This window comes from Mustelus asterias, unplaced genomic scaffold, assembly GCF_964213995.1.
Source record: "Mustelus asterias unplaced genomic scaffold, sMusAst1.hap1.1 HAP1_SCAFFOLD_35, whole genome shotgun sequence".
NCBI classification, from domain to species: Eukaryota; Metazoa; Chordata; class Chondrichthyes; order Carcharhiniformes; family Triakidae; genus Mustelus; species Mustelus asterias.
Genome location: NW_027590117.1, coordinates 4,799,449 through 4,813,958, shown reverse-complemented (window position 1 = coordinate 4,813,958; position 14,510 = coordinate 4,799,449). Strand labels below are relative to the sequence as shown.

At 45.7% G+C, this 14,510-nt stretch overlaps 2 protein-coding genes and 2 non-coding genes across 4 annotated transcripts in view; 3 read left to right on the top strand and 1 right to left on the bottom strand.

Moving 5' to 3' along the window:
* LOC144482285 (uncharacterized) overlaps window positions 1-14,510 on the top strand; it is an 872,976-nt gene that overhangs the window by 129,540 nt on the left and 728,926 nt on the right. The gene's annotated exons all lie outside the window — the stretch shown is intronic.
* Window positions 1-14,510, bottom strand: part of LOC144482277 (uncharacterized) — a 411,284-nt gene that overhangs the window by 83,312 nt on the left and 313,462 nt on the right. The gene's annotated exons all lie outside the window — the stretch shown is intronic.
* trnas-gcu (transfer RNA serine (anticodon GCU)) lies at window positions 3,164-3,245 on the top strand. The gene has a single exon. It is a non-coding gene; the product is annotated as a tRNA-Ser (tRNA).
* On the top strand, window positions 5,113-5,184 carry trnag-ucc (transfer RNA glycine (anticodon UCC)). The gene has a single exon. It is a non-coding gene; the product is annotated as a tRNA-Gly (tRNA).

Sequence of the window (14,510 nt, the reverse complement as noted above, 5' to 3'; positions counted from 1 at the left end):
CTTTTGAACTGTCTGTTCGATACGTCAGAAATTCCCATATGGGGATGGGGAATAAGTGCACCAGGGGTGGCTCTGTGGCGCAACGGATAGTGTGTTAGATTCCTCGTCATTGTCTGGCGAGACAATCAAAGGTAAACTTTGAAGAAATCAGCTGTTCATAAACTGGTTTGTTCGACGTTGGTTATAGTTGCGATGACCGAGTTGTTCAGGCGTTTGATTTAAAATCTAACGTGGTTCACCGCGCAGGTTCAAGCCCCCAGGTTTCGAGAGTGGATGAAACTGTTCATTTTCTTTAATCACCTCCAGAGGGCTGATCACTGACTGGAAAACTGATCGCCATTCCTATTGGATTTTGTGAAGATATCGACGAAATATTGAGTGAACAGATGGAAAAGAAGACGATAACAATGTCTGTTTGACTTCTGTATTTTGGGAGCCGATCGTGGCTCTGCGAGGAGAAAGGGGTGAGGTCAGAGGTGCGGGAGATGAGTCGGGCACGGTTGAGCGCCCAACCAAACACCGAGGGTCGGGGTGGAGGCACCTTGGTTTCAGGAAGTTGGAGTCCATGTCAGGAGCGCCGATTTGGAAAGAGGCATCAGGGGAACAGTTCCGACTGAGGTGAACAAACTAGGAGAATGGGGATGGCGTCCTTACAAGGAGCGGGGTATGAGGATCTGTACTCGGCGTGTGAGTCGGTGGGGCTTTAGTTACTGGTGGTCAGTCTATCTAGAATTGGAGGCAGACAGGTCAAGGAAGGGGAGGGAAGTGTCGGATTTGGACCATGCGAAAATGCGAGGGTAGAAAATGGAAGCAAAATCGCTATTTTTTCCAGGCGCAGATGAGAGCAGGGAGCAGCACCGATACAGTCATCGATGTAACGGAAAAAGAGTTGGGGGGTGGGAAGAGGGGGTGGCGGGGTGGCGGGGTGGGGGGGGGGCGGTGGCGGTGGTTGAACAGGACTGGAACAAGAAATATTCCACATACTCCACAAAAATCACTCACTTTCAGGCGCGTAACCGGAGCCTAACGGTGCCTTTTGTGATGCTATCTGAAGATTACAGTTTCCAACCCAGTCACTTTGTACAGAAATCTGGTGGAACCTCCTCAAAACTGAGCCTGTTGACTGAAATCCACTATTTCTTTCAGAAATTGCAGGGAGCTTTCTCAGAATTACTTCCCTTGTAACTTTGTCCATTTAATTCTCACTTATCTTAGAAGTTTTGATCCGAACAATTCCACAATATCTGTTTGATCTGGATAAATTATTGATGTTCCCAGCTCGAACAAAATGCTTTGTTATCAATCGGCCAAATCGAATTCTGTGGATGGAATTCTAATGTCCTCAGGAAGAGGTTTAATAATGAGCTGAATGAACTGTTTTTGTTCACAGGGATGAAAGGTTATGAAAGGAAAGGGCTGGCAATCCAGAGGTCCGGACTAATATTTGGGGACACGGAGTAAATCCCACCACGGCAGCTTGCAAAATTCAAATTCACGGATTTAATACATAGAAACATGGATAGAAAACAGAAACAGGAGTCGGCCATTCGGCCCAACTAAAGCTGGAATTGAATGCAAGCTTCAGAAATGGCGGCCTTGAAATTTCCGTCGATTGTTTTCCAGAGACAACATCACAGAACAACAGAGAACATGTCACACAACAGGACACGCCTTTACAGAACCGAGAAAACTTCTGCTCAAGATGGATCATATTTACACAACCGGGAACACATTTACACAACAGGGAACACATTTACACAACAGGGAAGAATTTGACACAACCACAGTGAAGATCTGTCAACGACAGAGTCACAGTTCCACAACAGAGAGAACAGTTACACAGCACAGAACACAGTTAAACAGCAGGAAATAGATTTCAACACAGGGCCTGGCTTTGTGTAACAGAAAACAGCTTTTCATAAATAATCATGTTTTCCATCTCAGTATCTTGCTGGTTTGCTCGGCACCTTTTCTGTCTGTCATTGTGTGTGTATCCTGATAGTCTCTTACTGCTTTTCTGTGTGTCTTTCTCTATCTGTTACACTCGAGGTGATGTCATGTGTTATTGTCCAGCCAGGGTGTGCTTCCCACCACGGAGGGTGTTGTTTTAAAACAATAGTTGTCCAAAGATGTGCGGGTTAGGTTGATTGGCCAGGTTAAAAATTGCCCCTTAGAATTCTGAGATGCGGAGGTTAGAGGGATTAGCGGGTAAATATGTGGGGGTAGGGGCTGGGTGTGATTGTGGTCGGTGCAGACTCGATGGGCCGAATGGCCTGCCTCTGCACTGTTGGGTTTCTCTGTTTCTCTGTTTCTCATAGTTGTCGGACTGCCGCGCAACAGTCACAGGCAGGAAGCGATTGTGTTTCGGAGCAGAGTGTCGCAGCGGAAGCGGCCCGTAACCCAGAGGTAGATGGATCGAAACCACCCTTTGCTATCGTGTTTTCAGTCGCATCAAAAAGGCATATTCGGCTGCTGTCCAAGAGCAAATCTGGATTTTCTCGGCAGCAAATTTGCTTCGTCATGTTGATTTGTGTTACCGTGGGTGGCACAGCGCATTTGTCCCAGGTTTTGTTCAGTTGTCTGTGCAGCAGATTCAGCCAACAGCTCCCGATCATTTCCCGTATCGGTTGAGATTATTGATACAGGCCCCGCCTTCTCAGCCTTGCTCCCCGCCTGAGATGTGAATCCTCCGGTTAAATCACCAGAAGTCAGCTCTCCCCTGAGATGTCCGCTGAATCATCTCGGACCGTGGACGTTGCTTTAAATTTACAAACAGCAAAAATATGACCTGCTCGTGGAAACCGGAGGTATCCCTAAAATATAATTTTGATATTATATCATCATAATTTTGAAATGTATCATTTCGCGAACATTTGCAAACAATCAACTTTCCCCGGATGCAGAATCCAAAGACCAACTGCAGAAATCCTCCAGGAGCCTGACGTGAATTAAACACGCAACCTTCTGACCTGGAGGGATCTGAGAAATTAACTGTCTCCCTCTTTACTTTCTATGGATTTACATCGAATGGAAGAGTTACAACGAACCGAGATTAACGAGAGAGCAGGAACACAACATTGTCCTGCGGGAGAAATGTCCTCTTGTTGCGGGTGTTAAGAGCACAAGAGCTGGTTTGGGGGGGGGGGGGGGGGCGTAGACGCATGACGAGGTGGCCGAGTGGTTAAGGCGATGGACTGCTAATCCATTGTGCTCTGCACGCGTGGGTTCGAATCCCATCTTCGTCGTAGGTGCATTTTCTCCGTCTTCGTATTGACCCACTGATTGAGGGTGGGCTGATGACTTATTTTGAGGTTTCCGAACAAACGTGAAGTTTCGACCGAGTTCTGCAGGTATTTGGGGTGAATAATCCAGCACCATTCCATATTCCTCATCCAAATGAGAAACTCGAGCTGGCAATCGATTCAAATCAGGACACCAGCTTTGGGCAGGAGTTTGACACCAGGAGAACATGTGGTTTCAGAAGCTCCAAAACAAACTCAAGCTTCATTTGAGGCACCAGTTGCGGATTTTATCTTTCCAGAACCGGACGTTCCGCCATGAAAATTAGTGCCGGGTTATGGTCATGTTCAATTGCCCCTTACTGTCACGAGCATTAGCATGTTAAATATGTGGGGTTACGGGCCTGCATGGGATTGCTGATGGCGCCGGCTCGATCAGCCGAATGAGCCGAATGGCCTCCTTCTGGACTGTAGGGATTCTATGAAGTTCAGGGCGACAGTTTCACTTCTTTGGGAATTTCTCCAACTGTTCTCGGATAAGATTAAAACTTCTAACCAGTCAATGCCTGTTTGAGGACTGGCAAGGAATAGGGCTGACATTGAATAGGTTCATGTTGAATTAGTTACAGCAAATTGATTCTTTAAGAGGTGTTGGTGCAATGCTTTCAAAGAGACTGTCATAGTTCCTTTTTTTGTTCAGTAATTTTGTTAATCTACTTGGAGCGGGTGCAGTTTGTCAACATCTGTGCCTCTTGCTTGGCCATCTCTGTGGGCAGCAGCAGCTCCAAGAGTCAAGTGGGCGATGGTGGTGACTGTGTGAGCATTCGATCAAGGTTCCTGGCCATCACATTGGTGACTTATTTAATTAGCTATCGCAGGTCAGAACAGTACAGAACAGGACATCTGAAATGAAATTCATTCAAGATTCTCATTATTCATGAGTTATTAATGGAAATATTTCTTCGATTTGCTTCCTGTGTAAACTTTGTTGCAATGAAAGAATAGGCCTCAAAGCTATTCAATGAGTTCTCAGTCAGAAACAACAGTGAAAAGGGGGGTTAAACTGTGCAGAAAAACGCGACAGCCAAGATCAGTTTACAAATTGTGTTATGGACACACCTTCGTGAGCAACGAAAGTAATTCCGTAATTATAACTAATGAAAATAACAACCTACTTAACAGAGCAAGCGATGGTGGTGTAGTGGGGAGCATGGCTGCTTTCCAAGCAGTTAGCCCGGATTCGGTTCCCGGCCATAGCACTGGTCATTTATTTAGGTCCTTATCTACGGCCTCTTGCGTTTCAAATCATGTGGTCAAAAACAGTTCAAACGCAGCATTTGCCGGAAATGAAACAAAAAGGACGTCCCGTTTAAATATTATTTATTCGGACGGAAAATTCCGCTTCAAATTCTCTCTGCAGAAAAAAATATTGAAACAGAGGAAGAAGTCTTTGTGTCAATGAATGAGTTCTCAGTCAGAGACAAAGATATAAAGTAACGGGAACCGAACACAGTTGACCTCCCTGACTGTGATCTCAATAATCCCGATGAAGTCAATATGCACGTTACTGAGGTCGTTGCATCGACTGGCCAATAAACAGCTCCGATGGCAGGGTGGTTCAGGCGTTCGACTTGGAATCTAAATTTGCTTTGATTGGAGACTTTTTTAACCGAAATAACAGGCCTCAAAACTATTCAATGAGTTCCCAGGCAGGTACAATATTAAAAAGTAGGCTTAAACTGTCCAAAAACAAGAGTGAACAATTTCAGTTTACAAAATGTGCGTCAGGACCACCTGGTGTCTGAGGAAATCGACAACTAAGGCACTTCCGTAATTATAACAAATGTAAATAACCATCGCTCAAACATAGCGAGCGATGGTGGTATAGTGGTGAGCATAGCTGCCTTCCAAGCAGTTGACCCGGGTTCGATTCCCGGCCATCGCATTGGTAATGTAGTTTTGACTTTATTTTGTGGACAAAATAAAATTCGAACGCGGCAATTGCCGATAAATACGCTTCCCGTTCCAATTTTATTTATTTCGGACCGAGAATTCGGTTTCAATTTCATTATCCTGAAAACAATGTTGAAATAGAAGAATAATTGAACAAATGAATTCTCAGTCAAACTTAAGGACACCAAATAAAAATAGAGGAACACATGTCAGCTCACACACTGCTCACTGCACAATCCTGGTGCTTGATGAAGTTAACATGAACATCGCTGAGGTGATTACATCATTTTGAGGGATAAGCAGCTGTGTTGGCCGAGTGGTTAAGGCGTTGGACTCAAAACCATCGTTTCCTCGCGAAGGTTCAAACTCTGTGCGCAATGAGCGAGATTGGAAATGTTTAATTGGCTTCTCCAGGGCAGCCCATGATATTGAATTCTAATTTACTGTGGGCTCTTTCTATAAAGACCGGGAACTGTGCTGGCATCGACAATATAGGCCGAATGGCTTCTGTGCTGTAACTTCCATGAGAAAAATCATGACTTGAGAAGAAAGAAAAAGAGCAGCACAAGGACAAAACAAGGACTTATTTCAGAGAAAGATTCTTGTGTCATGACACACAGGACATAAGAAATACACTTCAGCAGAATACATTGAATGAATGAGAATTTCAAAATGCTGCTTAGATGATGAAATATCACGTTCATTCAAAACATGCTACAAGCTGGACATTACTGGGCGTTCGGTGTTCCTGCTTAAAACAGTTTGGGAATGGAACGAACATGTGGAACATAAGGAAGAATAATCATATTGGAACGTTAGTAAAAGAGGATTATAGACAATCATAAGACATCAGGAAATTTCATGTTAGAATTAATTTCAAAATATCTATGGATTAAGTGGTCCCTCAGCCCAGGACACCAAACACAAGCGAAAAAGTGATGGAATATATTCAGATATTAGAGAATTCTGTAACCAAATCGACGTTGCTTTAAAATCTCCCAATAATTTCTGACAGATCCAACCGAGCTGGGCAGTTCATTGAGAAAGCAGCTGTTGCCATGTTAACGCATCAGATGTATTTCTGGCAGAAAATGATATCCGAGAGTGTGTGGAAAATGTGTGTGAGAGTCAGAACTGGGTCCGAAATGAAACCAGTGGTGGCGGCACAGAGCAACTGAAAGGAAGAGAGCGGATGGTGCAGAGACAAGCTGTTGTCAGCTTCCGGATCCTCCAGCTGTGTTTCTCTCTTCACAAACTCTCCCACTGCAATTAAAATTAGACTATCTAGATTCTCAGACTGACTTATTTCTGTTCCTGAAATCCGAACGTTTCCTGTCGTGAAAATTCCATCTGAATTCAAGGCAGCAATTCCCACTTCAACCCGTTTCTTTGCTGCATTGATCGCGCTTTTGTCGACTGAAACCTTAAAATCGACCCAAACTTTCCCTTAAATTCTCTCTTCAGGTCTGAGCAGCGCGATCCAATGACAGGAGAATCTTGTGATTTGACACAAGAAGGACTGGGAAATCAGCCGCTGAGAGCGGACACACAAACACAGTAACATTAGTCTAACCCAGCCGCCCCTTTAACACACTCTCGCTGACACAGTGTTCACCTCTGCACATTGACAGGTCAAACTGTGTCTCAGATTGACAGCTCCGAGGACAGGCTTTCCTCTCCTCTCGCTCTGCGCTGTGGATTCGGGGAGAATAATTGGAGTTTCCCAGCTCAGTAACTATTAAAGCCTCTGAGGCTGGCGATGCTCACAGTGTCTGTTCCCCAGATTCGGGGGGCTGCAGCCAATCAGAGTTGTGCCTGGCTTAACCCAGAACTGTTTGAAATTATGATCTTGTTCACAAGCTGAATTCTATTTGTTCAGATGAAGATACAGATGGTTTGCACTCAGTCATTAACCAACAAGATCCCCCCTTCATATACAGTTAACGAGTGGGGGTGGAGGGATAGACATGGACAGAGTGAGTGAGGGCGATGATACACAGACGGCCAGACAATGTCTCAGTGGCTGAAATCCTTGTAAATTCCGGCTTTATCCAGAAAGATTCTCTTGGAGATTCTCACTGATATTGTAACAGCGACACATTATGAATCCCACACTCAGGGACAGTGCTGCATTTTGACAGAAGGGATGGGGAGAGGCAATAGAAACTGAATGGCCCAGTTCTGAGCAGTGTGCAGGCTCAGAGTGACCAGAGGTTCAGAGAGATCTTGAAGGAGAGAGGCGAATTTGAGAGAGTTGTCAGGAAGGCGGATTGGATGCTTGGCTTCGTAAATGGAAGCCATGATGTGGAAATGCCGTCTTTGGACTGGGGTAAACACAATAAGAAGTAAGCCACCAAATAAATCTGTTGGACTTTAGCCTGGTGTTGTGAGACTTCTTACTTCATAAATGGAGGCATTGAGTATAAAAAATGGGAAGTTATGCTCAATCTTTATAAAGCTCTGCTTAACTACAGCTGTTTTAGGATTGCACCCAGACCCGGTAACCACACTTTAGAAAGTGTGTGAGGGTCCTCAGGAGATTTACTGCTTTGGATCCAGCGATGATGGATTTTAGAGAAAAGGTTTGGCTGGATAATTCGGATTTTCTCTCTTTGCAGCTGACGGGATTGAGTGGTGATATAAGAGACGTGTAAAAGAGCATAACACATTGAACACAGGCCAAGTTGCTGGAATGGCTGCGAGCAGAAGGATTCAGGGACAGGCAGTGAAGATTTAAGACAGGATGTATCGGAGGCATCGGATCCCAACAGCGCGGAAGGAGGCCACTCGGCCCAGACATTCTGCGCCGACTCTCCGACGGAGAATCCCTCCCTGCAACCACAAGTAATTACCCTACTAATCCCCCCGACAAGAAGGGTCAATTCAGCCTGGCCAATCCACCTAATCTGCACATCGTTGGGGATGGGAGTAAACCGGAACACCCGAAGGAAACCCACGCACACGGGGAGAACTTGCAAACTCCACACAGACAGGCATCCAAGAATGTTAGTAATGAAATTCAGTTTTCTGCCGGTTACAAACGCTGGGGATTCCCCTTCAATTTGTGGCATCTGGGAATCAGCGAAGCATCCAAAAATAGGACTGACAATAAATATAACCACGGTAGGTATTCACATGGTACTGACATTCTGTGCAACATTGCATCTGTTGACCCCGTGGCCTAATGGATAAGGCGTCTGACTTCGGCAATCGTAGTGATAATGCTATCAGAAAATTGCAGGTTCGAGTCCTGTCGCGGTCGTTTTGTGCAGAAATCTGGTCGAAGTTCCGGAAAAAAAACGAAATGTCCTTCTCTCGCTGAAAGCTCTGCATTTTCTTGCAAACATTGCCGGGCGCTATCTGAGAATGCACTTCCTTGTTGTTTTCTTCACTCAATTTTCTAATCTCATTATTTTATTCTCCTCCCAAGAAATCAATCTTATCTTTGAGATCTTAATAAATCATTGATGCTCCCGAATGGAGCAACAGGCTTTGCAGCAAATGGTTTAATCAAATTCTGTGGAGGGAATTCTCACATCCTCAGGAAGAGGTTTAATAATGAGCTGAATGAACTGTTTCTGTTTGCAGGGATGAAAGGTTATATCACTGGGCTGGTAATCCAGAGGCGTGCACTAATCATTGGGAAGACGGAGTAAATCCCACCACTGGTGAAATTTAATTCATTGATTAAATCAATCTGGAATTGAAAGCTAGTATCAGTGATAGCGGCCTTGAAACTGTCGCCGATTGTTGTAAAACCTCATCTGGTTCACCAGTGCACTTTAGATAAAGAAGTCTGCCCTCCATGTGACTGCAGACCCAGAGCAATGAGGGTGACTCTTACCTGCCCTCTGAAATGGCCGAACAAGCCACTCTCAGTTGATGGACAATTAGGGAAAGGCAACAAATGCTGGTCCAGCAGACGACACCAACAGCCCATAAAAAGTAGAATAATTATGTAGAAAGAGAATGGCCTGGTAACGGATTGAGAAACTGGATGCTTCTTCTCCTGCAATAACAAGGCTGTGGGGGGTCTGATGCTGGGCTGTAAATTAGTGAAAGATTTTGAAAAAATTCATTTCGATACAATAGGCCAGAGAAGGGCAGATAAAAATGTATCTCACTCTCATTGATGGTTGGTGGTTTTAGCACAATGATGTACATGCGACCAGCATATCAGCGAATCCTAAGAGTGTGAGAGAAATTCCATCAGCAATGCTTCCCCGACATCCTCCAGATTGAAGAGAGGCAGCATTCATGCTGGTGACTGGGAGGAGTTTGTTACTCATCGTTGAAAATGGCCAAACCATATCCTTCAATCTACAGCACGCTTTTATGAGGCAAAATGGCGGGCGAGAAGAAAGTAACAGAGAAGAAAGCTCCATGGGCCGAGAATGGGCCTGTTCACTCACTTGAAGACCCATGGCAGTAATTCACGGCCCTGACTGGGTGTCATCCTCAAATCGAGAGACAGACAACGATAACAACTGCTTATTACAAAATAACTATCATAAAAAACCACGTCCAACATTAATATTGTTAAAACTTCCCGATAGTCTGAACAATTCTTGTTTATTTATCCCTCTCTGGTCTGTGAGCTTCGCTCTTCCTGGGTGTGCTGACATCTACTGGCCGCAACCCAGAACCTCAACAGAGGGAAGACGTTCACATCAAGTGTGGGTGTCCCAGGAATAGGTCAATATGAAGAATTAATAAAGGGGTGTGATTGGATAGACCTCGTAATTTAATCATTAAATCCACTTTAGAAATCAATATTAAATTATCATTGAGTCGGCAGCATTTGCAATTTGCTATCGTCCAGAGCATTGGCAGTTGGCTCGTTGGTCGAGGGGTATGATTCTCGGTTAGGGTAATATTAGTATGCCAGTGCTTCTGGGTTTAAAACCTGGACAAGCCCAGCGATCGTTTATTAAATCGGGAGCAGGTTTGAGGTCAGGAGAAATCATTGCAGTGAATATGTCACTGCAGAACACGAGAAGAAACGATCACCAGATTTAAATTTCGTTTGACCATCCAAAGGTACTGAAGGATATGACACGGGAAATTTGCGAAGAGACTGGAAATAATTTTGGGTGGCACAGTGGTTAGCACTCCTGCCTCACAGCGCCAGGGTCCTACGTTCAATTGCGGCCTCGTTTCAGTGTTTGTGTGCAGTTTGCACGCTCTCCCCATGTCTGTGTGGCTTCCCTCCCACAGTCCAAAGATGTGCGGGCTAGGTTGATCGGCCATACTGATGGGCCCAGGGTAAATCCCCGCCAACGGCCTGTGACGGAAACTGGGAAAACCAATCGAAAATTGCCGCATCACGGTTATCCAATGGACGCTCTGCGCCGACTGAGTGACAGCTCCAGGGTCCCGGGTTCGATTCCCGGCTCGGGTCACTGTCTGTGTGGAGTTTGCACATTCTCCTCGTGTCTGCATGGGTTTCCTCCGGGTGCTCCGGTTTCCTCCCACAGTCCAAAGATGTGCGGGTTAGGTTGATTGTCCAGGTTAAAAATTGCCCCTTAGAGTCCTGGGATGTGTAGGTTAGAGGGATTAGCGGGTAAATATGTGGGGGTAGGGCCTGGGTGGGATTGTGGTCGGTGCAGACTCGATGGGCCGAATGGCCTCCTTCTGCACTGTAGGGTTTCTATGATTTCTATGATTTCTATGATAAGTGGACCCGATTGTCAGCGGGATCAGCAGGGTAAATGAGCGTTACTGAACTAGGACCTGGATGGGATTGTAGTCGGTACACACTCGATGCACCAAATGTCCTCCCTTCTGTACTTTCGGCATTCTACGATTGGAGACGATTAGCACAGCTGCATTTAATGGAAAGCTGGATAAGTGTTGGAAGGAGAATGGAATTCAGATACAAACAGATAATGTTACATGAAATGGTTGGGTGGAGGATCGGGTCGAGCAGTTTAAGAATTCGAAAAAATGGTCCCAATTTCACTTAGGTATCTTATTTATTGAATCACTCCAGATCTACAAAGTGTCTGAGAGACTGGGAGACATTTAGTAATTCCCCAATCACAGGATGAACAAAACACAGGGTGATACAGAATGAATCATTCACTCATATACATCCACTGAGATTGCCAGATAGACAATGAATTCCACACTCAAATCCTGCACCACACACTAAGTGCGACAGAATGGTTATCACACCCATACACACAGAATAGTTACAGCACAGGAAAAGATCATCCGGCCCTTTGTGTCTGGGAGTTGGCTTTTATATAGAAGCTCAGTTATCCCAGCCCACATCATGAAAGCATGGCAGCAAAACTTGAAGAAGACACAATATATGTCGTTAAGTAATTTCTGGAGAGTGCGTAAGGAGCTTGCAGATAGCTACAGACAGGTTTTGTACATGGGCAGAAACCTGGCAACTGGAATATAATGTGCAGTTATTCACTTTGGCAGGAAGATAACAAAATCAGAATATTACTCAAATATAGAACGGCTGCAGATTTCCAAGGTGCAGAGGAATCTCGGTGCTCGAGTGCACGAGTCACAAATAATTAGTATGCATGTTCAGCAAGGAATAAAAAAGGTTAATGGAATATTTGATTTGTTACAAGCATTTAAGCGTGTGAGGTTACGGGCCTGCATGTGACAGCCGGGCAGGATGAGATTCCCGCTACCAAAACCCTTCACCCAACCGGAGCCCCGCTGGATGGATCCGGACCCGGGGACTGAAGCCACTGGCGGTACATTTGCTGCCGCTCCGCGCGGTGTCTGATGGGCCCAGGGTAAATTCCCGCCAACGGCCTGTGACGGAAACTGGGAAAACCAATCGGAAATTGCCGCATCACGGTTATCCAATGGACGCTCTGCGCCGACTGAGTGACAGCTACTTTATCCAATCCCTGAGCTCCATCCAGCTGAACTGTGAGAACATTGAAAATGACGCTCCCAATTCTAACCAATCGCAGACCGCGCTGATGGCAACACACGCCCTCAATATGATTGACATCTTTTTTAGCCAATCGTAACCCACTGCCCAATCGGAATGCGCCGCTCGTGCGCGACTCGCGCAGCGTCACTCCCAGCCCAGCGTCATTGCGTCATTCAATTCGATCCGGAGCTGAAACCATTGAGAAATCAAAGAGCTGGAGTCGGAAATAATCCTAAAAGTGGAACCACGGGGAAAATTCTAGTTGTACAATTATAATTCGTTGAAGACAGTTAAAGCGGCCAAAGGACTGCGGAAAGTCAGAGGGTGCAAACTGTGAGACCCACGGGATAGGAAGGAGGAAATAAATGAAGGAAACAGGCGACAAAAATGAACGAGAGGAAAGCAAGCGAGAAGCAGGGGCATTGAGAGAGGGAATTCCAGAGCTGAAACCCAGAGAGCTGAAATTACGATCATCAATGTTGGAATGAACCAAATCAGGAATGCTCACGAGCGCAGAATCAGAGGAGCTCAGACATCTCAGATGATTATAGGCAGTAGCTTTAGGGAGATAATAACACCTAAGCAGCAGAGCACAGGAAATTGGGTTACTGTAAGGAGAGGAAATGGCAGTGTGAAAGGACAGGCAGAGCAGGGTTCCCCTGTGGCCATACCCCTCCACAACAGGTATACGGAATTGGATACTGTTGTGGGAGATGCTTTACCTGGGACAAGCTGCGACAGCCGGAACTCTGATACTGCGTCTGGTTCTACAGCGCAAAAGGGTGGGATGAAGAAGAGGAGAGCAGTAGTGATAGGGGACTCGATGGTCAGAGGTACAGACCGGAGGTTCTGTGGTCGGGACAGAGACTCCCGCATGGTTTGTTGCCTCCCAGGTGCCAAGTTCAGCGATGTCTCTGATCGCATGCACAGCGTTCTAAAGTGGGAAGGTGATCAGCCAGATGTCGTGGTACACGTCGGTACCAATGACGTGGGAAGGAAGAGTGAGGAGGTCCTAAAGAGTGAGTACAAAGAGCTTGGAAGGAATTTAAAAAGCAGGACCCCGAGGGTAGTAATCTCAGGATTGCTACCTGAGGCACATGCCAGTGAGGGCAGGAGTAGGATGCTTGGGCGGATAAACACGTGGCTGAGGAACTGGTGCAGGGGGCAGGGTTTCCAATTCTTGGATCATTGGGACCTCTTCTGGGGCAGGTGGGACCTGTACAAGAGAGACGGGTTACACCTAAACTACAAGCGGACCAATATACTTGCAGGGAGATTTGCTAGTGTTATTGGAGAGCGTTTAAACTAGATTTGCAGGGGGGTGGGAACCAGAGTGCCAGAGCAGATAGTGGAGCAGGGGTAAAAAGACAGGTTAGTTCAAGCAGAATCACAAATGGAAGGGTAGAGTGTGGTGGAAATAATTTTTTGAGGTGTGTCTATTTCAATGCCAGGAGTATTGTGGGGAAGGCAGATGAGCTGAAGGCGTGGATAGACACGTGGAAATATGAGATTATAGCCATTAGTGAAACTTGGCTACAGGAGGGGCAGGACTGGCAGCTCAATGTTCCAGGGTTCCAATGTTTCAGGCGGGATAGAGGCAGAGGGATAAAAGGTGGGGGGGGGGGGTGGCATTATTGGTCAGGGAAAATGTTACAGCGGTACTCAGGCAGGATAGATTAGGGAGCTTGTCTACGGAGGCCCTATGGTGGAGCTGAGAAACAGGAAAGATATGACCACATTAATGGGCTTGTATTATAGACCACCCAATAGTCAGCGAGAATTGGAGGAGCAAATCAGCGGAGAGATAGCTGACAACTGCAAGAAACACAAAGTTGTGATAGTAGGGGATTTTAATTTTCCACATATAGATTGGAACTCGCATACTGTCAAAGGTTTAGACGGGGTCGAGTTTGTAAAATGTGTTCAGGAGAATTTATTACATCAGTATATAGAGGTGCCAACTAGAGAGGATGCGATATTGGATCTCCTATTGGGAAATGAGTTAGGGCAGGTGATGGATGTGAGTGTGAGGGAACACTTTGGATCCAGTGATCATAATGCCATTAGTTTCAACCTGATCGTGGATAAGGATAGATCTGGTCCTCGGGTTGAAGTTCTGAACTGGAAAAAGGCCAAATTTGATGAAATGAGAAGGGATCTGGGAAATGTGGATTGGCACAGGCTGTTCTCTGGTAAGGATGTAAATGGAAAGTGGGAGGCCTTCAAAGGAGAAATTTTGAGAGTGCAGAGTTTGTACGTTCCTGTCAGGATTAAAGGCAAAGTAAATAGGAATAAGGAAGCTTGGTTCTCGAGGGAGATTGTAACACTGATTAAGAGGAAGAGAGAGTTGTATGAAATGTACAGGCAGCAAGGAACAGATCAGATGCTCGAGGAGTATAAAAAGTGCA